Here is a 22,365-nt window from a genome sequence, read left to right as displayed (position 1 = left end):
AGGTAGATTAAAAGACATTAAGTACAATAAAGCCTACTTACAGTTAATAAAGCCCTTATTTCAAGCTTTAAAAATCAGCAAATAGCTTTAATTTCTACAAAATTACTTGCAAGTTTTCCAAATAAGTATAAAAAAAATTTAAAAATACTTTGACAAGGAAGTCCCACGTGTCTAAATCGGGCCCAGAACACACAGTAAATTCTCAGAAATGTTAACAATACAAGTGAAATTCAAAATCTATAGTTGCTTTTATTTCTAATCCTATTTTTCACATAGGGTCATCTTTTCATCCCCAAGTTTCATTATTAAAAATTTTGGACACACAGAAAAGTTGAAATGATAGTACAATAAGCATCCATATACTTTGTACCTAGGTTCAACAATGGCAGCATTTGTCCAAATATACTTTTTTTCTTTCAAAATACATATATTATGCATGAGGTAGAGTAGTGTTTGAGTTGGTTTATTTTTTGTTTGGTTTACTCTACCATTTGAAAGAAAGTTGTAGGCATCATAGTATTTCTCCTTTATAGGATTCCTCATGAATCACATAAGGATAAATAATTCATTTGATGCTTTATGAAAAACATTTTGATTTAATTTTTCTAAATGTTTTATGTGAGTAAATCAAAAGATATCAAAGGCTTATAAATCTTAACTCATACATAGAATGAAAATTTGAACAGGGTGACCCCTTCAGTAATTGCTAGAAAAAGTATATGGTGTTCTCCTATCAATATCCTTAAATAAAAAAAAAAAGATATACAAATCAGAGAGTTTTGTATATGCCAAATTAAACTACAGCTCAAAGCTCTTAGGAGATCGCCATCATTTTTATCATTTTGTCTGGTATCTGTATCATCCTCATCCTTAGCACTTCAGCTTTTGTATACAAAGAGAAACACACTATTTCCTTTACTTTGTTTAATGGTCAACATAATAGGCATGAAATTCCATTAAACACCCAACATTCCTTTAAACATTAAAACAGCAAATATTCCTTGATGTTTACTCACTGCTTACATAAAAACAAACTAAAACTTAGGAATCTGACAGATCAACTCTTTTAAATATTTTATTTAAACATTTCCATTAAAAATGAATTGCTTGAGACTAGTAGTTCTAGACCATCCTGAGCAAGAACAAGACCCTGTCTCTACAAGAAATAAAAAAAAATTAGCCAGATGTAGTGGTGCACACCTGTAGTCCCAGCTCCCAAAAAATCTGAGGCAGAATTGCTTAAGCCCAGAATTTTGAGGTTATAGTGAGCTATGACAACTTCCTAGAATGACAATAATTATGCCAATTCAAAAACCAACTGCCATTGCTGGTCTGGCCTGACTACCTAGGGTTTGCATAGTCCAGAATGATTTGACTTGCTGCACCATATAACTTTTAAGTCCAATTCTTTCATACAATTTTCAGAAAAGATGTGTTCTTTACCTTTAAAATGGTCAATACAATCTAACTCATCCTTATATCGTTACCTAGTTTTTTAATTATGATTCAAACTTCTGTTGGATTTATTTGTAAATTTAAATTATTAGATTGGTCATTTAACAGTTTTGTCTACTAGAAAATGAAGGTTCAAGTTTACCCCAGTAAATTTCTTTTGGGACATTTGGCTAAACTATTATCCCCAAAGATAATACTAATTAGTTAATGTGTATGACCACTAAAAGTGATCAACAGAGGGACTATCTTTCTACCTGGTTAATACCTGCTAGCTTGTTTGGTGAGCAGGCATCTGTTAGAATGTCTGGTCCTATTTCTGGCAGAATTCCTGCTCTTATAGAGACGGACTCACTCAGATTTAATCTTCTTCACTCTTTCTTACAGACTGGCTACAGAAAAACACATGCATACACATGCATGCACATATGCAACCTGCATCCAAAATTCATGAGCTCAAAATACTTATATTTGCTTCTTATTTGAAGCATATGCTTTCATCATGCTTATGTTTAATAACTATATGCACAGCATTCTTAAACTTTGAAACAAAGACATATGTGTATGTACATATAAAACACATATATGCATGCATTCTATCCTATTTAATAAAATGAATTTAAAAAGCATCAATTACCCTTTTTTTACATAATGACTACCGTATTAACACTTCATTTTAACCTGTTCCTTACATTCATTCTGAACTCATGACCTTCTTAAAGACTTAAACTATTTTAATTACTTGAATTTCAAGCTTACATTTTCATCTCTTGGCCAGTGATTGCCTTCTTCAACAGGGTTCTTTGTCCACTTGGGAATAGGTTTGATATTCTTCAAAAAACTTCTTGCTTTTTGGCAATAATAGAACATCCACACCCATTCTGAATTATCTCTGCCCTAAGAATAGGATAAGGTCTTCTCTAAATCCTGTTTCCTCTTTTTGTGACTGGGATTAAAAATCAAAATGTTGACACCTGGGGGCGTATGTGAGTACCAGTGATGCGAAGATGAAGGTGCTTTCAGTTACAGTTAGAAAAGTGACCATTTTCATGGTCATAAGTTCATGCTAATTTCTTAAAATTAAAGCAGTGTGCCACTGTATCCTGCTTTTCTGGTAGCATGTTATTTTATTGCCACTAAAAACATTCACATTACAAAGTTATAAACTCTGGCTTTTTCACACTAAGTCAATAGAATTAAGGCTTTCCATTAAGTTAATAATGAAACAAATATTCAAATATAACAACAATTGATTTTTTCCCACATATTGTTAGCATAAATAATTAAATTGAAATTATAAATGCTTTTCTAGAACCAGACTTTTTCAAACTCTGAAACTCTAAATTTCCAGTTCCTTTTTTGGTCCTAATTTTTTTCTTTCCTTCCTGTCCATCTTTCTTTTCATCTTTCTTTCCTTTCTATCCACCTCCCTTCCTTTCCACTTCCCTTCTTATTTGAAACAGAGTCTTACTCTTTTACCCCAGGCTAGAGAGCCCTGGTGCTCTCATTGCTCAGAGCAACCTCAAAACTCTTGTGCTTAAGCAATCCTCTTGCCTCAGCTTCCCTAGTAGCTGAAAGGATAGCTGCCCACCAAGATGCCTGACTATTTTTAGTAGAGATCAGGTCTCACGCTTGTTCAGGCTGGTCTTGAACTCCTGAGCACAAGGGATTCACTCTCCTCAGCGTCCCAGAGTGCTAGGATTACAGACCTGTGCCACCAAGCTGGAGGTCCTAAGATTTCTCAAAGGCTGAGTCCCTGAGTCCTCCAAGCATCAGAATACTTTGAAACCCCATTCACTATCTCAGATGGAGTAACAGTAATTCCTCAGTAACATGGCAAGTACACGTAATCACTTGATTGTTTTTATAATTTAGCTGAAGTACCTCAGTTAATTCTCACTACTGCCCTAAAAGATAAGCAGCTTTCAATCTATTTTATCGACTAGAAAAACAGGATCAGAAAGCTTAAGTAATTCCATCAAAATCCCACAGATAATAAATAGTAGAGGCAAGAGTGTATCCTTCAATATTCTAAAGTTAGAAAAGGTAAGTAACTCTAGTTAAAAAGGCAAACTTTTTTTCACTATAATCTTTGAAACTGATTAGTTACCAATAGTTTTATTTTTTTTAAGAGGAAGCTAAAATGGCAAAAAAAGCAAAAAGGAAACATTAAAAAAGGATAGAAATTTTAAATTTGTAAGTCTGTATTATGCAAATATAAATTTGCAAAAGGTTAAAAAATGAAAGTATTCAATTAAAACAATCAAAGTTTAGCACTAAGTAGATCACTGAAATTGACTTGGCCTCACAACACCAATAATGCAAACTGATGGTCAAGCTTAAATTCCTTAAAGTTCATACTTCAGCAAATGGATAGACCAGACATAGAGCAGCTCTACTTCTTCAATCTGGCTAGTGAGTCTATTCGTAAGGACACTAGGGGAGGAGACAGTTGATTTCTGTGTCATTACTATTCTGCTTTGCTTTACTCATGTGATGAAAGTGTAAGCAGAAAGGTAGCTTGGGTCTCTCTGCCTGAGGGAAATTTCAAATAGCAATGAGTAGAGTCAGTAACACTTAAGATGTGACCAAACACATCTTTGGCCAAACAATTTTTTTTTTTTTGAAACAGGTTCTGACTCTGTTGTCTGGGTTAAAGTACAGTGGCATGATCATAGTTCACAGTCTCAAACTCTACCTCCTGCCTCAGCCTCATGAGTAGTTGAGCCTATGAGAGCACTCCACCACATCCACACACTTATTTATTTTTTATGTTTTGTCGAGATGGGGGGTCTTGCTCTTTTGCTCAGATTGGTCTGGAACTCCTGGCCTCAAGGGATCTACCTATCTTGTTCTCCCAAAATATTAGGATTATAGATGTGTGCTCCGCCTAACAATTTAATGCTGACTCAGAAAACTGCCAGATGATCAACTCTATTTTAATTAATAATGCTTCTTTTGATTTTTTTTTTTGATGGAAACAAGAATATTTGTAATCTAATTATAGACCTGGAGCAGAAAGGAAAAACAAATAAAAAAAATAGCTTTAGCTTTTTTCTCAGTTTTTGAAGGAGACTATGTTGTACAAGTTCAAATTCTTTTACTTTTTTTTTAGTACTTAAGGACAAGCTAAGATCATCTTACAAATACATATTCAAATCAACTTCAAATTGTAATTGAAATCAGTTTGGATGGGAAAGTGTGCTGGTTGCCTGAACCTTAAAAAAACTTAGCTAAATGTTCTAAGGTTAAAAATAATTAATGGTTAATATGTGAGATCCTAAATTACTAAATAATTAGTGATGTATTGATTTCAGTGATTTTAAGCAGAAACAAATTAATATGATAAATTTTTGTATTTATGAATTGGTAGGACATATGAAATGGGCAATTTTCACTGATTTTTTTTTGAAAAGAAATAGTACATGCTCCTGCCAAAATGCATCATTGTTGTTCCCTTTACAGGATGCCTATGTCAGATTGGTTAAGTGGAGAAACACAGAGTTCTCCCAAATATTTATACAAGTCCTAAGTTCTACATATATTAATGGCTAAAGTGAAAGAACTTAGAAAAAAAAGATATTTTCTTTAGATATACACAGAATATTTATACTTCTTAAGATTAAAGTACAAAAGATCAATAAAAATAGTTATATATCTGTTTTCAGATCCTTACAACATAAGGAGAAAAACCAAAAATAAAAAACAAATGTGGGAAAAAAATTGGCAACATACATGACAGAAATTTATTAATATATTTTACATTTAAAGAGTTCTTAAAATAAATAAAAAACAACCATTTCAATTATGAATGGGCACAAAGCATGGATGAATGGACAGTCCATCACAGGTAAATTATGAATATCAAAAATAGTTTAGAATCCCAGTTAAAGATTTAGAGGTACCTCTCAAATAAGACAGTATTTTTTTTTTAAATCTCTAATCACAGTTTTAGGCAAAGGTCCAAACACTAGAACTATCATCCACTTTGGCAAGGAGTTTAAATAGGAAACACATGCTAATTTTTTTTCAGTAAAATTTGACAAAGCCTTTCAAAATGTATCTAGCCATTTTATCAAAAAATTTGGTTTCTTAAAATTTATTTTTAAACTTTTAAGAGAGAAGTAGTTATAATTCATTAGGATGTTAAACTAGTGTAGACTTTATGATGGGAAAATTTGAAAACAACCTAAATATTTAATAATCACTGATTACTTAAATAATGAAACATTATTACCATAGAATAAAATACAGCTGTTTAAAGCATCATGTTTCATTAAACTAATTATCTTAATTAATATATAAAGAGAAATTTCCAGAATAGGAAAATCTTTAGTGACAGCAAGCATATTGCTCTTTGCCCAAAGATGACTGATTTGGGGAGGAAAAAGAGAGTGACTTCTAATGGCTATAGATTTTGTTTGTTTATTTGCAGGAAAAAAGTAATACAAATATTCTAATTGTGGAAATGGTTTGACAATTCTGTTAATGTACTTAGCTTTTTTTTTTTTAATCATGGGAAAAGTCAAAAGATAACTGATAAGCTAAAAGAAATTATTTACTGCAATATCACAGATCAAGAGCTGATGTTCCTAACATTTAAACAGCAGTTAAAATTTGAGGAAAAAATACAGAAACCAGATATGAAAACCGGTAAAAGACATGAACAGATAATTTACATAAAAAGATGAAAGAATTGTGTTTAAACATATAAAAAGATATTTAACTCATTTGTCATAAGAGAAATGCAAATTAAACTTATATTGAAGATAATACATTTCACATAAAAATATACACAAAAACGAGTATATGTAAAAACTGGTAAAATACAAATAAGTTCTATATTCTAGTCAATAATATTTCACAAATACTAATTTCCTGGATTTGGTAACTGTATTCTGTACTCTGGTTATGTAAATTGTTATCATTGGAAGAATATGGGTACAGGATATATTGAAAATGTACTATTTTCACAACTTCTCTATGCCTAAAATTATGTCAAAGTAAAAGTTTTAAAAAAGATGTAAGGGAGGGTTAACATATTGAGTTTAAAAGGAAAGTTATAAAAATGCACGCATATAGGGTCCCAGTATGTTGAAAAACATGGGCTGCAAATGAAATAAAGAGAAAGAATGAAAAGCAGACGGTTTGAAAATGATTTGTACTTGTGTGTATAGTGTTGTAGGTGGGTATTTATATGTTTTCCTACATTTCTAAATTGAACATAAAAATCACATCGGAATGAGCCTGAATAACGTTTCATCCACATTATAGATCACTTTATCCTCTGGTTAATTTGACCAGCAGAAACACTTTAATTATGTAATTTCAGTTCCTTACTACCCTTTGGCAACACAGGCCCCAGCCTACCTCTATTCAATAATCAAGAACAATTTGGTGTATAAGAAGTTATCCAGGAGTATCTGTATTTTTTCCCTCTTGGCCTCATTTGAGCACACTCATTAAACAAATCCTGCCATGGCAGCACTGTGGTAAAAAGATGAGTGGAAAGATAAGAGATTATAAAATCATAAATCAGGGGATGAAATAGCATAGATTTTAAGCATCTCAATGAGAAATATGTGATAAAGAATAATAGATAAGCCCTAATAAAACAATTATTTCCTCTGCTCTCTCTTCTCTTTATCTACTTACAGTTCAGTAGCTGAGGAAAGACAGCCTTGTTTGAGGGACAGTAATAGGAACACAGAGTTAGGGTAACCTACAACTACAGAACGTATTACCTACAAAATGATCCATTTTGTTCCTAAATCCTACTTTTGATGGCATCTTAAGAATAGATCAAAAATGTACTATTTTCACAACTTTTCCATGAGTAAATGATAATGAATGAATGACGAATAATAAACAAACAAGAGTTCTTCTGTTTTAAGAAAAATGTTAGAATGAACAACATACCCTCTCTCAAAACTATCGCACTTTGTAAATCATACTATCTCAACAGATGAAGAGAAAGCATGTGACTTTTAAAAAATTGCCCAGAACTATTATCCATCCTATTCTTCAAGCTAAGTTACAACTCATTATAATAATAACTAATAATTTATGAAGTGCTTCATATATAGCCAGCCTTCTAAATGACTTAAGAAATGGTGTTTAAACTAAAAATGAATGAATGAGAGTGGGTGGGCAGTTGGGTATGTGCTTGGGGTTGGAATTAGAAAAGAGAATCCCCGAGAGAGGAAACAATATTGCATCCTCAGGGAATCTTCCACTTAAACTGAAAAAAATCACTGAATCATGGAAACCAAAAAGGCCTGGGGTGAGGTTTAGGGTTGACTAGGATGAGTGCACAGGAATATTCTGGAGAGACAGAAATGTCCTATATCCTGTATCCATTTGTTAAAACTTAGCAAAACGTACCTATAAAACAGGTGCAATTTATTGCAACTGAAATTATACTTTAACAAAGTTGATTTAAATAATCGAAAGATGGTTTGGCATCAGAAAACATTAGAATGCTAAGATCATTTAGGGCATTGTAACCAGTATTAAGCATTTTGGTTCTGTCCTCTAAGCAAGTAGCTATAAAAAGATAATTAAGTGAAGGAGAGAAATGATCACATTGTGTTTTAAATGTTTATTAACATGACAATAAGAAAAACAGTATTTTTTTGGAAGAGTATATGTGAGGGATAATTAGATTACTACAATAGTGCAGTAACTTAACCCAAACTTCCTGGCAGCAGAGATAGAAAGAGGATGCTTTTCGTATATGAAGGCTCCAATTTCACCCTTCTCCATGTGGATATTCAGTTTTCCCAACACCATTTGTAGATTCAAGAGATGAGAAGGAGGAAAAATCAACAAGTCTCAGTAATTATCTGTTAGTCATCAGTAGGGACAGGAAGGAGTTCAGAATGGCCCCAGACTCCAGACTCGGGACAGAACCTCGGGCGTGCTGCAGCACTGCTTCCTGAGCTAGGGCTGCAGAGCGAGCAATGACTTGGAGGTTTTGAGAAAGAGAAAAGGGGAGAGGGGAACGGATGAAGAACATAGGCTGGAGTCACATTCAGTTTTATATAATAGGAGAGTAAGGTGAGAGAGTGAATTCTAGATATAAAGTACAAAGTTAAAAAGTGGACAGAGAGCCCAGATGAAAGTCAAAAACTGAAATCATAACCCTGGGAGACAGTCGGAAAACCAGAAAGGCAAACAGCCTTATCACAAAAGTTTCTCTAAATATTTGTCCAAATTGCTATTTAATTGAAATACATAACTAAATAAATACACACACGCACACACATACACAAAGACACAGATTTAGAGACACAAGTAACTCAAACTATAAACATTTTTAAGCTAAGTGTTTTCTGAGATAGCATAGATCAGAATTTGAAATTTTATAATGCTTTTTATCATTATTAAGTTATATTTTAGTGTGAATCAAAATTCTTACAAGTTCCCTAGTTAATAAATTTATTTTAAAAACTCTGCACTGTGTCCCTCATTTGAAGACAAGCATTAAATGTCAAACCCTACAATATTAAGGCTTTTAAAAATTGCATAGTCAAAATAAGACCTAACTTTGTTGAAACCAGTGTTTCTCAAATTTACTTAAATACAAGTCCCAATTATGAGCCATAAGTTTTTGAAGCCCTAATGTCCGTGGAGTATAAATTGAAAAATATTAATCAATACCAATTTCAAAATAGTTCTGTGTTTTGCGGCTTACTTCTCCACAGCTGGCAGAAATAGTGGTAGTAACGGTTGTTTGATCTTAGAAACAGGTTAGCTTTTATTATTTAATCCAAAAATATTTCTTTCTGCTAGAAAAATCTTCATACAGATGTCCTATTAATGAATCAGGGCCTTATATGATCTTATTTTTAGCAGTGTTCCTTTACTGAAAAATCTGCATAAATTTCCTAGGATCCCTTCTGGCTATAAAATTGTGTAACCCATGAAAAATATATTCGTCACATTTCCTTGAAAAAAAAAAAATTCTCATTGCCAAAGTCCTTCTACACTATGAACTATAAATCAGTATGACTCTATTAGAAAGCAAGTATTTACTGGAGCTATAAAATAAAGATGCTTTGGAATTCACTCAAACCTAGTAATGTTCCTAAAGCCACCATCCAACTAACATCCATGAGAAAGACCTTAGGATAAATCAAGTTTGTATCTCAAAGCCCTAATTAGACCCCGGTGGAAGGCATTATCATTAAGTTTTCTGTTGTGCCTGGCCACAAAAATAGTTGTTCTCACTGTGTGTGATAAATGAGAAGCGACATCAAATCATAACATTTTCCAGCTGGAAAGCACCTTTACAGATTAGCTATTTCAACCTCTTCAATTTATAGATGAGAAAAAGGGGTTCCAGTGAGGTTATCTAAGGGACTCATTTAGAAGCAATTTTCAAAACTAAATTTTGAAATTTATCAGTATTTAGAATACACCACACACAATAAAAAGGCTTTGAAACATTACAAAATATTTCCTCCAGTCAAATACATAAAATCAGTCACAGAAAATAAAAAATAAAACACAAGTACTAAAATCACTGGATGTAACCATGAAGGCTGAGAATACAATGTTTTTCTAGTAATACCATATCATTCATGTCTAAGTGGTTTTTGTTTTCTGCATAATTATTTTATTACTTAAACCTTTCAGGAATCTTGAATCATCTGTTATGAGAAATCTGCCTGTTTTCTTACAAAGAAAAATGACTTGCTCTCCACAAAAGATTTGTTGGCTTTACAAGTCAAAACTGGTTTCTCAAAAAGGAAATATACAAATAAAGAAAAAAAAAGAGTTCCTTATCATGTATTGGTCTCCCTTAAATGAAACAGAAATTTGCCATGTCAACATTGATTCAAAGAGGAAACTGAGTCACACAGAATTTGGTGGCTATTGGATGAGTCACAGGAAGAGTAACAGGCATTGTCATATAGGTAGAGAATGTAACCAAGCAAGGGTTTCTCAAAATATTCATAAATTCAAAGATTCACAGTGCTGGAAAAAATGTAAGAAATCTTCTACACTCAGTATCTTTTTTAAAAGCTGAGGAAACTGATGACCAAGAAGGAACTCACTTGACCTTTACATTAGTCCAGAGACAAGTTGATGCTAGAGGCCAGGTCTTCTGTGTTCTAATGGAGCATCTTTTTTGACCTCATTACACTGTTGAGACCAGAAAACTCAGGTTTCATGCATGTGGAGAAGTCAGAGGTGGAGCAACAGACCAGGCACCATCTCAGCTACAATCTGAGAGTGTCCTGGAATCCCAGAGGGTTTGGTGGGTACTTTTGCTTTTTCCATACACTAGATGCTCAGAGACTAGTGACCTGTGGTCTTTGGACTATATAAATTAAAATATTTTTTTTCTCTTGCAATATTCACTTCCTTAGTTGATTTTTAGAAATGACTGAAAGAGATTCCATAGTGCACAAGCTGTGTAATTATCACTGCCACCACTGCAAGGACCTCTACCTTTGCCTATACAGTAGCTGACATTCTGAGAAATGTCGTCTGCAAAATGAGATCAATATGTCCACTTACACATTATGGTATCTCTTATGGGGTCCCACTCTGCTCATACCACATTTCACATTTCAGCCTTCCATATAATCTTTGAAATGGTGCTGCCTTTGAGCCCAGAACCAGATGAGGCCCAAAGATACCATAAAACCTCTAACCTGTCATTGCTTTTTATGCTTGGAAGTTTCTAACCCCCTTGTCAAAGTCAGGACGATGTGAATTTCCCTCAGTGATATGGCTACTATATGTGATGAATCTTGCCTTCTCCGCTAGGAACTACTATAATCCGGTAGCCCTTTGTTCAAACCTTTCTTAATAGACCTATTTGATTACAGGTGATTGTAAATCTCTAGCTGATTGTAAATCTCTAGCTCATGCTACTTTGTCTGCCTACTCCAATCTTTGAAAGGCTGAGACAAACTTAACTTTAGTTCTGGGATAGTTTTGGAGGTCCTAGGATGCATCAGATGAAATCTAAACACCAGGGACAGAGCTAGGAAGCCAATGATAATAAAAATGAGATTTATTCACCATCTTCACCCTCAAATTTATTATTGCAAAGAAATTGTCAGAAGGTCCAGAAACAGGTCAAGAAGTAATGTTTCAACAACATTAATTTGAAGATTTTATATAACGTTAAGTTCCTACATCTGTGGAATTTCTCAGTCTTTCTACTTTTGTCCTTTCCAATGCTCTCACAAAGTGGGGTTTGTGGAGAAGATTAAACCAAACCACAGAGTCAGTCAGGGCAACGGTCTCTGCTGCCACTGCCTCACCTCCTTTCCCTTCAGGGCACCCAGGCTGCTGCTCATTCTTTCTGGGGTAGATGCCCCTTGACTTCAGTCACCCCTGGGGATCTTACGCTTCCATCAGTGGTTATTTTGTTTACAGACCTTTCCTTCTCACCTTTCTCTCAAGCTGGTAAGCAAATACTCCCTCTGCTCTTATAGTCAGAACGTATGTCCCCAGGCCCGAGAGCAGAAGCTATCCTTGTATCCTGAGTGCTTTTCCATTTGTCACATGCTCATAGTGACTGGGAACGAAGAAGGGTGATACCCAGGGATACCCAAATCATGGCACTGGAACCACTGCCATTCCCCAGAAAATCTTCTGCCTGCTCCCTTCCCATTCATCATTTATGTCTCAATCCTGAGTCTGATTGTTCGCTGCTGGACACTCTCCTGGTGACCTTTAACTCTTTGAAAATCCCTTATCCCATCTTGAATTGTGGCATCAGTCAGGGGATAATTTTCTAAACACCTCTTGCCTCAATATAAACCTGAATCCCAAGTGTGGGCAGACTTCACGTTCTTGCATCCCCAGGAAAGATAACTGTCCAGGCTGGGCTGTAACTGTGCAAACAACTATCATGGAGATGGCTTTTGAGCACTTTGTGTTATGACTATTTTGCACTCTAGTGTATATATGCACCATGGCCTTACTGAATGTATTTACATGTTCATAGAAATTTTTATAACTAGAGTCACATAGCTAATTCTAACAATATATCTTATCATTCACATGAATCTTTCTACCAATTAAATGCTTTATTAGATGACTCTTGATTACTCAAGAAAATGAACAGAACCAATGTTGTGACTAAAGCAAAATGGAAAATCATTCAAATTGTGATTTTTTTTCTTTTTTTTTTGCATTTACAAGTGGCCAGGAACAGAACTATTCTTAGAACGTATGCCACTACGAGATAGTAATCCTACTGTCAAGTCCTGCTGAATTGCATCCTTTTCTACCCCACTTCTCTGCAGGATTACCTCTTTTTTCTCTCTATGGTATTGACCAGGAGAATCAATTTCACCATTGAGGAAAAGCATCAAACTTAATAGAACTTGGTTCAATTGTTCTTATGCTATAGCTTACTATCTTTCTGCCCATACTTTCCCAGGTTAAAAGAGATAATTAAACATTTTAGAATAAAAGGTCTTCTCATTCAGCAGCAGCTGGCCTGTGGCTTGCATTTAGCACTAACTATAAATAGGGTGGCAATCATGTTAACAAACTTTAAGCAGAGAAAATGACTAGATAAACAAGGAATCTGAATTAGATGTGTATAAACCATCATGAGGCTAATCAAGGCTTAGAGTCCTTTCCTTTGGTTCCCATAAAGATTAAATTCACTTTTGTTCTTTCACTTTTAAAAAGTCTTCATAAAATCTAGGCTATTTCAAAAGTTTCAACTACTAGTACTAATTGAACTAGTACTAATAAAAGACCATTTCTGCAGAGTTACATTGCCTTAAGAACTCTGACTAGAGCATCACAATGGTAAAAAGAAAATGAATAAATTTAATGTCATTAAGTTGGTCCTATATTCCCATAATCTTTCTAAATAGTGCAGCAGCTTAATTTGGATATGAATCAGTGAATCGGTGACGGTCTGTACTAGTACCATACTATAAAGAACATTTTGGACTTTTACCTTAAGCAAATTATTGCATTACAATCACAGAATGTTTCCAAAAGCCATCAATGCTCTAGTATTTTTTTCTTATAGTAAAAAAACTTAAGGAACAAATGGTATAAATTTTGGAAGACAAAAATCAGTAGCAAAATTGTAATCTAAGTGCCACATATATAATAAAATTAATTATGTTACATGAATTAAGAATAACAACTCACTTTCCCTAGTTGGCCAGAAAAGATACTTACCTTAGGAACTGTAGTTTTTCCTTGATTTTTTAATAAAAATAGTATTATTGGTTAAAAATAAAGTTTTGAAAGAAAAGAAATCAACATTTTCCTGAAGTAATGTTTAACTTTGGTATTTCTCCTGCAGAAGTGCTCATGACAAGATGGTTATAAGGCTGTAATGCTATAATTTCTGCAAGTTTATGGTAACCCTGCATGTGGCCAAAGGATATTATAATACTTAGAGATACTGATGTTCATTACTGTACTCTCACCATTTCCATAATGAGGGTGATTCTTGACATTTATACAATAGATACATTGGGGTCTTGTCAATCATACTCTAAACCACCTTTCATAGGCCAAACTCAGAATTTTACATCAGAATTGATTGAGAATGATTTGAAGATACCCATGGGAGTCTGATCAAAGGAAGGAAGATCAGCTTCCTGATGTGGCTATGACATTTGTAGATTATTTTTAGTAGGCGCACCAGCCAAGCTAAAAGGCAAAATGCTTTCTGACCATCCTCACCACAGTGTACCCACAATCTTTTGTATCCTCCTTTCTCTCTTCCATACTGAGGGGTGCTATGCAGATTCCTGGGACCATAGCAGAGCTCAAACTATCAATTCATACATTATCACCATCCATGGCCAACTCCCCTTATCCAACTCTATCTCCTTTTTCTCTTCTTGCTCCTCCTTGCTCCTCAGTCCTCACTCAATCCAAAGCTATGAGAACACAAAAAGGCAACTCATATTGCTGCTGTGGAAGGCAGCAAGATAGTCACCTCACCTTGGTGGCTAAGTGGTCCCATCCATGTGGGATACCCATCCCATGCCACCAACTCCATTTTTTTCCTTCACCATGCTTATAACATTATAGTCATTTAGTTCAGGTTATTTAATGGCTGCAAACTGCCCAACATTCAGATAAAGTCCCCTTGGAAAGAATCAGACAGAAAGAACATCCTGTGAGAGAGGGAGTCTCATGATTTGACCTCTTGTTTCCCAGAACTGGCAGGATCCTATGCTGCAGTTGCCTCTCTTGATGCCTATGAAGGTTCACATCCACCCACGAGAACACACAAACTCTGGGAGGCAGAGGCAGTGCAGGCAGAGGTGGTATTTAACAATATAGTACTAATTGTTAGCTTTCCAAAAATGAAACATCACACCCACTCCATTAAAAAAATATATATAAATTCTATTTTTTCAGACATTTGATTGTTCAAACATATTTTAGGAATGTATTATATAATGAAGTATGGGCTGTCTCTATCCTGCAAAAGATCTCATCACTTATGAATCTATGTCTTCCTTAGAGTTCTTAACTTATTTTGTAACTAAAAAACTTCTTCCATTTATACCTACCTATCTCTATTTTATATACATATATATCCTACATATATCATATATATGCATATATGTCATATATGTGATGTGTATATATATACACTTTATCATCTTGCTTTTTTAGCAACAATGTTTTAGTGTCATTGAAGATGCAATGAATGCTTTAGCACATTCAGCAAATTGATTTAAAATATCTACAGAATATGTATATATATGTTCAAAAGTTTACCTTTAAAAAGCTACACAAAACAGATTATACTTGCTGAGCAAAACTTTGACCAGTTTCCTAATCTTGCCAAAACATATGGGTCAATCACTTTGAGGAATCTTCTATAAATGGCAGCCTGCCAATTAAGCAGTAGGATTATAATTTCTTTTAGTCTTCAGGACAATTTTTCTAACTTTATTGGAAAATAATGAAACTTTTTTTTTTTTTTGAGACAGAATTTCACTTTGTCACCCTCAGTAGAGTGCCATGGTTTCATAGTTCACAACAACCTCAAACTCCTGGGCACAAGTGATCCTCTTGCTTCAGCTTCCCAAGTACCTGGGACTACAGGAACCCACCACAACACCTGGCTAGTTTTTAGAGACAGGGTATCACTCTTGCTCAAGCTGGTCTCAAACTCCTGAGTTCAGGTGATCCACCCGTCCCAGCCTCCCAGAATGCTAGGATTACAGGCATTAGCCACCATGCCCAGCCCAGAAACACTTTTATTTATATATTTGTATAATGATTAACTACCAAGAAACTCATGTTCTTTCTATAATTATTCAGGGAGAATATTTAAATAGATTTTTCCCCTTTTTTATAGGTTTTGAAACTTATGAGAAAGCTATAAATCCAAAGCACTTTTGTGTCCTTAGGACTAATCAGTAAAACAGGAAAAAAAATTCAAGATGAGTGTATATTTTCTAAGGGAATAAATAGCCATTAGTGGGATCAATCATGAGGCATCTGCCCTAAAATGTCTCTAGTACCCAACTCTTCACGGGCACCAACAGCAAATCAAGGAGGCATGGACAGTAGGAATGCACTTTCATAGGATATCACAGAGGACAGTGGAGAAAACAGTCAAACACTCTACTGACTCCTGCTGCTGTTTATTTAAGTAATCTGTATTTTTTTCAAAGTATTGACCTTAAAAGCACGTGAAGAGCCTAAAATGTTCTAGTAAAGTCACCCTATCATTTCTCATTTTTATCTAAAAGAAGACATAGTGGTAGTCATAGTTCAACAACAAGAACTATGATCAGCACCTTTACCTAACATTTTGATAAACCCGACAGTTCACTGAGTGATTTTACCAGCATTACTTCACTATAGGTGTGCAGGTACAATCCGTACCTCCATCTTACAGATGATGAGATGGAAGCTCTGAGACGCCAGGCAGCCCTATAATACTAATGAGCAACTGAGGGGCAGGGTAGAGAGTCTACCAAGGCTTCTGAGTCCAAGTCTAGGTTTCTTTCTTCTACTGAAAAAGCCTCTCAAAATAAACCATCAGACCTCCTGTTGGAACTTTCCAAGGCATGAATTTTCTACATTATCAACTCATCATCGCCATGAAAGGAAAGAGAAGTAACATTTGCTGATCACTCTCTACATGCCAGGTGGGAAACTTTTTTTTTTTTTTTAATTTATTGTTGGGGATTCATTGAGGGTACAAGAAACCAGGTTTCGCTGATTGCATTTGTTTGGTAAAGTCCTTCTTACAATCATGTTTTGCCCCCAAAAGGTGTGGCTCATAGCAAGACCCCACTCCCCTCCCTCCTTCCCTCTCTCTGCTATTCCCTTTCCCCTAACCCCACTGTGTCATTAATTGTCATTAATTGTCCTCATATCAAAACTGAGTACATAGGATTCATGCTTCTCCATTCTTGTGAGACTTTACTAAGAATAATGTGTTAGAGACAGAGTCTCCTTTATTGCCCTTGGTAGAGTATTGTGGCATCACAGCTCACAGCAACCTCCAACTCCTGGGCTTAGGCGATTCTCTTTCCTCAGCCTCCCAAATAGCCGGTACTAAAATAGCCACAACACCAGGCTATTTTTGTTGCAGTTTGTCCAGGGCTGGGTTCAAACCCACCACCCTCAGTATATGGGGCCAGCACCCTACCCAATGAGCCATAGGCAATCAAGGATGACTTCACTGGGTAAAAATGTACCAGTGTCGGTTCATTCGTTGTGACAAATACATTGTACTGATGTCAGAGCTTAATGATAGGTAAACCAGGTAAGGTTATACTAGAACTCTCTGTAATACTGTTATAACATTTCCAAAAACCTAAAACTATTCTAAAATAAAATGTTTAATTTCTTAATAATTAAAAATAAAAAATATTTAAAACAACACCCAAGTCACTCTAATCTTCTCTTTACCCTTTCCCTTTCCCTCCTTTCCCATCATGGACAATTCATTCATTAGGTAGGTGAGCACCAATCACCTGTACGGTGGAGTTCAAGCAAGGTGAATGAGGTCCCTACAGAAGGAGAAGGCACATCAAAGGGGCTGGGAACCCAGTGATTTGAGGAGAGCATCTGTGTGCAGGAACAGCTGGGCATGGGAGCCAGAGTCTCAGGAGGGGGTGAGGGCACTGAAGCAAGAGGAAGACTTGGTGTGGCAAGGTTAAGTTAAAGGAAGAGAGGAGTGCATCCAAGCAAAATGGGAAAAATTGCCAGAGTCTGAGCAGGATGACAAAGGCATTCACAAGGTAGGGGGTGACAGAAACTGGGAGGGATGAAAAGTATGTTTGTATTTTATGAAGGAGTGACTAGCATGGGATGTCAGAGCTTGAGAAAGATAAAGAAGGCTGTAAGGATGTCTGAGGGAAGGTGACAGAGTACAAGCAGGCCGAAGAGATTATGTGCAGGTGAAGAGGGAGAAACAGAGCCTGAAGGGGGGCAGGGGTGTGCACGTGTACACGAGGGAGTGCACGTGTACAAAAAAGGACAGCTGAGCAAGCATGGTGACTGGGAAGGTAAGCAGGGTGAGAAGGTGTCATCCAGTGGGTGGAACTGGCCAGTGTAGGTGCAGGAGTTATCGGCAGAGAGGCTACCTGGTGAGAAAGGCCAGAATGTGGCCAGGTGGAAAGAGGTACCCACAAGGGGGAGGGGACAGCCACACTGTGAGACTGATTATGTACAAGGGACTGTTAGAATAAACAAATGTGAAGGATGATGGCTTCCAGGTTTTTTAGTGGTATTGCTAAAGAAATCAAAAATATGGAAAAAGAGAAATGCAGAATGTGCCCTCTGTTGATGGACTAGAATTGGAGGTACCAGCAAGAAATGATCATTTTCAATATACACAGATAGAGAAAAATCAATATACTTTCTTATTTGCTTTATGAAAGATCAGGGGCCTGTAATATATCAGTGTCATCTCATGGTTTTCTATTCAGTTTCAGCTGTCTATGTATCTATTTTTGTGGCAATACCATTCTGTTTAGATCACTATAGCCTTGAAGTACAGCCTAAAGACTGGTATGATGTTGGTAATTTAATGGGGATCACACTGAATCTATACATTGTTGTGGGAAGTATAGACAATTGAACAACGCTGATTCTTCCCTGCCATGAGCATGGTATGTTCTTCCATTTGTTAATATCTTCTGCTATTTCTTTTCTTAACGTTTTCTAATTTTCTTTACAGAGTTCCTTCACCTCTTTTATTAGGTATATTCCTAGGTATTTCATTTTCTTTGAAGCTATTGTGAAGGGAGTTTTGTCTTTGATTAGCTTCTTATCTTGGCATATCTTGTTACTGACACATACAAAAGCTACTGATTTGTGGACACTGATTTTATATACTGAGACATTAATGCATTTTTTTATCACTTCCTGGAGTCTTTGGGTTGAGTCTTTGAGGTTAAGTATAAGATCATATCATTGGCAAAGAGGGAGAGTTTAACTTCCTTTGCCCCCATTTGGATGCCCTTTGTTACTTTCTCTTGCCTGATTGTATGAGGTAAAACTTCCAGCACACTGTTGTAAAGAATCTCTATTCGATAATGGTGCTGGGAAAACTGAATAACCACATATAAAAGACTAAAACTGGACTTGCACCTTTCTCCACTCACTAAAATTGATTCAAGATGGATAAAAGATCTAAATCTTAGGCATAAAAAATAAAAATCCTCAAAGAAAATGTGTGGAAAACACTTGAAGGTATTAGCCTGGAGAAACACTTTATGAAGACTACAGTAGTAATTGCAACAACAATAAAAATGAACAAATGGGACTTAATTAAACTGAATAGCTTCTGTACAGCTAAGGAGACAACAACCTAAGCAAAGAGACAACCATCAGAATGGGAAAAGATATTTGCATATTATCAATTGGACAAAAACTTGATAACTAGAATCTACAGAGAACTCAAATTAAGCAACAAAAAAATGAGCCAACAATCCCTTATATCTACAGGCAAGTGAGATGAATAGAACCTTCTCTAAAGAAGACAGAAGAATGGCTAACAAGCATATGAAAAAATGCTCATCATCTCTAATTATCAGAAAAACGCAAATCAAAACCACTCTAAGATATCACCTAACCCCACTGAGAATGGCCCACATCACAAAGACTCAAAGCTGCATATGCTGGCATGGACGTGGAGAGAGGGGAACAATTTTACACTTCTGGGATGGCAAACTAATACAACCTTTTTAGAAGGAAGTATGGAGAATCCTCAAAGAACTCAAACTAGACCTCCCCTTTGATGCTGCAATCTCATTACTGGGCATCTACCCAGTAGGGAAAAAAAAATCATTTTATCATAAGGACATTTGCACTAGACTGTTTATCACAGCTCAATTTACAATTGCCAAATGGTGAAAATAATCTAAATGCCCACCAATCAAGCAATGGCTGCATAGGCTATGATATATGTATACCATAGAATACTATTCAGCCACTATAAAAGATGGTGACTTGATATCTTTGGTATTAATGTGGATGGAGGTAGAACACATTCTTCCTAGTAAAGCATCACAAGAATGGAGAAATAATAATCCAATGTACTCAATTCTGATATGAGGATAATTGATGCTAGTACATGGTGGGGATAGGGATAGGGGAACAGGGTAGAAGAGAGAGGGAAAGAGAGAGAGGGGTGTGGGGTCATGATGTGTGACACACCCCTTGGGGGCAGGACACAATTATAAGAGGGACTTTACCTAACAAATGCAAGCAGTGTAACATGGATATTTATATCCTCAATGATTCCCCAACAATAAAAATTAATCAACATACATACATGTGTGGGTGTGTATAAACTATCCGAGAGGGATCTGGGAGAACTTTCATCTCAGTAGCATCTACTATACCTAGGACCCAGACAGTAGCTTCTAAATATCATTCTCGATTAAAAGAAACAAAGGCTTTTTGGAGAAATAGCTAAGACACACACCTGATATATTTTACATACTTAACATACAGTAACATATGTGTATATATCTTTACAATAACATACACTGACATTATTTTGAACTTACAGTCTAACAAGGAAAAACCTTGACTTGAAAAACTCAAGGTTTCTGGTATTTAAAATAATAAGCTTTTTCCTATTCCTAGTTGTTGTCCAAGTATTGTATTATTATGCTGAGTTTTTAGAGAATGGTATGGATAGCATACATAAGGAATTATAATAGAATAATATAGTAACATTTTAAATGCAATATATATGTATATGTATATAGGTGTATATGTGTGTGTGTCTATATAGACATATATATAGATACATATATATGTGGGAAGGAGAGAGAAGGAAGGAGGGAGAGGGGTGTGGGGTCACAGTGTATGACACACCCCTTGGGGGAGGGACACAATTATAAGAGGGACTTTACCTAACAAATGCAAGCAGTGTAACCTGTTTTTTTGTACCCTCAATGATTCCCCAACAATAAAAAAATCAATATACATATGGATGTGCATGCATATACACATATATACACACATATACATACATATATACACATATATACACACACATATATATACACATACATATATTGCATTTAAAAATTTTACTATATTATTTTATTATAATCCCTTATTATATATATTATTAGTATATATATATATACTATATATACACACACACATTATTTTAAACCAAGAAATATGTTGTATAAGTTTAATTCCCAACTGGATAATCAGAAACCATCCCACAAAAAGCTCAGGATGAAAAACAGGTTACTGTATGTTCACACCTTTCTCACCTGTCTTCATTTAAGAAACTGACTTTTTTTCTTTTTTGAAATATGAAAGAAAAGGGGGAACAAAAGTAAAAACTACAACTCTCTCTGTAGAATAAAGGAGAAAGTACTAACTTTTACTAAATGTCAGGCATTATAACAGCACTTAATATTCATTATCCTATCTTACTCTCTATAATCATTTTAAGTGTGTATTGACATCTATTCCCACTTTAAATATTAGAAAATTGGTTAAAAGATGTTATTCATAGCCTAGGGATCTAATTGTAATAAAATGTAGAGGCTAAATTTAAACTCAAATTGGTCTTTATATGGAATCCGTGGACTTTTTCAATGAACTAAGTCACCTCCATTGAACCTCACCATAACCTCTTGGGTGGATAAAGTAAGTGCTATCATTATCAATGTGTGTGTGTGTGTCTGTGTAAGAGAAGAGCCAATGACTGTTTTACACAATTTTAGAACTAGAAAGGTTGCACATCAAACTTCAGAATAAAAATAAATTTTGCCTATAACAGAGTTTTATAAGAATTAAAATGCACTATTCCAAAGAGTCTACATTCTTCCATGCAATATTCAATCTGGATGGTTAATAGCCATATGTACACCTTTTTAAAGTTGTCTGATCTTAGAAAACATTTATAAAAGTATGTACACTCTTTATTAGAAGTATGGAAAGTCCAACTTATTTGACAAAATGTTTTCCAGACAACACACTTAGTGACATCATAATTAGCTGATATGAAGAGAAGGGCATGTAAAATATTAAAGCCACGAAATAAGCAGTGTAAGTATCATTTTACATACCTTTCTCTAAAATCAGAAACTTTACATTCACAGAATTGTCTTCCTTTTGTTTCTTCCTGAATGTTATTTACCCTAATGGCACATTAGCTATGCATGTCAAGTATTCCTTGTACTGAACCTCCAAATTCACAATTTCTCTTTAGCATACACAAATTCAAGTAATCATATATGTAGGACTATGGCTAAGGGTCTTGGAATAGACATATTTAAAACAATCATATAACTCACTTAGTATCTTTAATAGATAAAGGGTTCTATATAAGAAAATTTGCCTGGATCTTGAGACTATTTCCAAATTAAAGTGTAAAAAAGAAAGAGTATGACTTGAAAAATTGTACTGGGTTTCTGATACTTAACACAGTAAGCTTTATTGTATGCC

General features: G+C 35.1%; 1 protein-coding gene and 1 long non-coding RNA gene across 2 annotated transcripts in view; one reads left to right on the top strand and one right to left on the bottom strand.

The window, feature by feature from the left end:
- ZNF804B (zinc finger protein 804B) overlaps positions 1-22,365 on the bottom strand; it is a 503,980-nt gene that overhangs the window by 431,327 nt on the left and 50,288 nt on the right. The gene's annotated exons all lie outside the window — the stretch shown is intronic.
- On the top strand, positions 356-21,744 carry LOC105888049. The gene is made up of 5 exons (XR_001161712.1): positions 356-366; positions 1,148-1,152; positions 3,214-3,263; positions 10,560-10,568; positions 21,734-21,744. It is a non-coding gene; the product is annotated as an uncharacterized LOC105888049 (long non-coding RNA).

Source organism: Otolemur garnettii, unplaced genomic scaffold (assembly GCF_000181295.1).
Source record: "Otolemur garnettii isolate 467f Iridium unplaced genomic scaffold, OtoGar3 scaffold00005, whole genome shotgun sequence".
NCBI classification, from domain to species: Eukaryota; Metazoa; Chordata; class Mammalia; order Primates; family Galagidae; genus Otolemur; species Otolemur garnettii.
The sequence above is the reverse complement of the archived record's forward strand: the minus strand, read 5'-3'. Positions and strand labels throughout refer to the sequence as shown.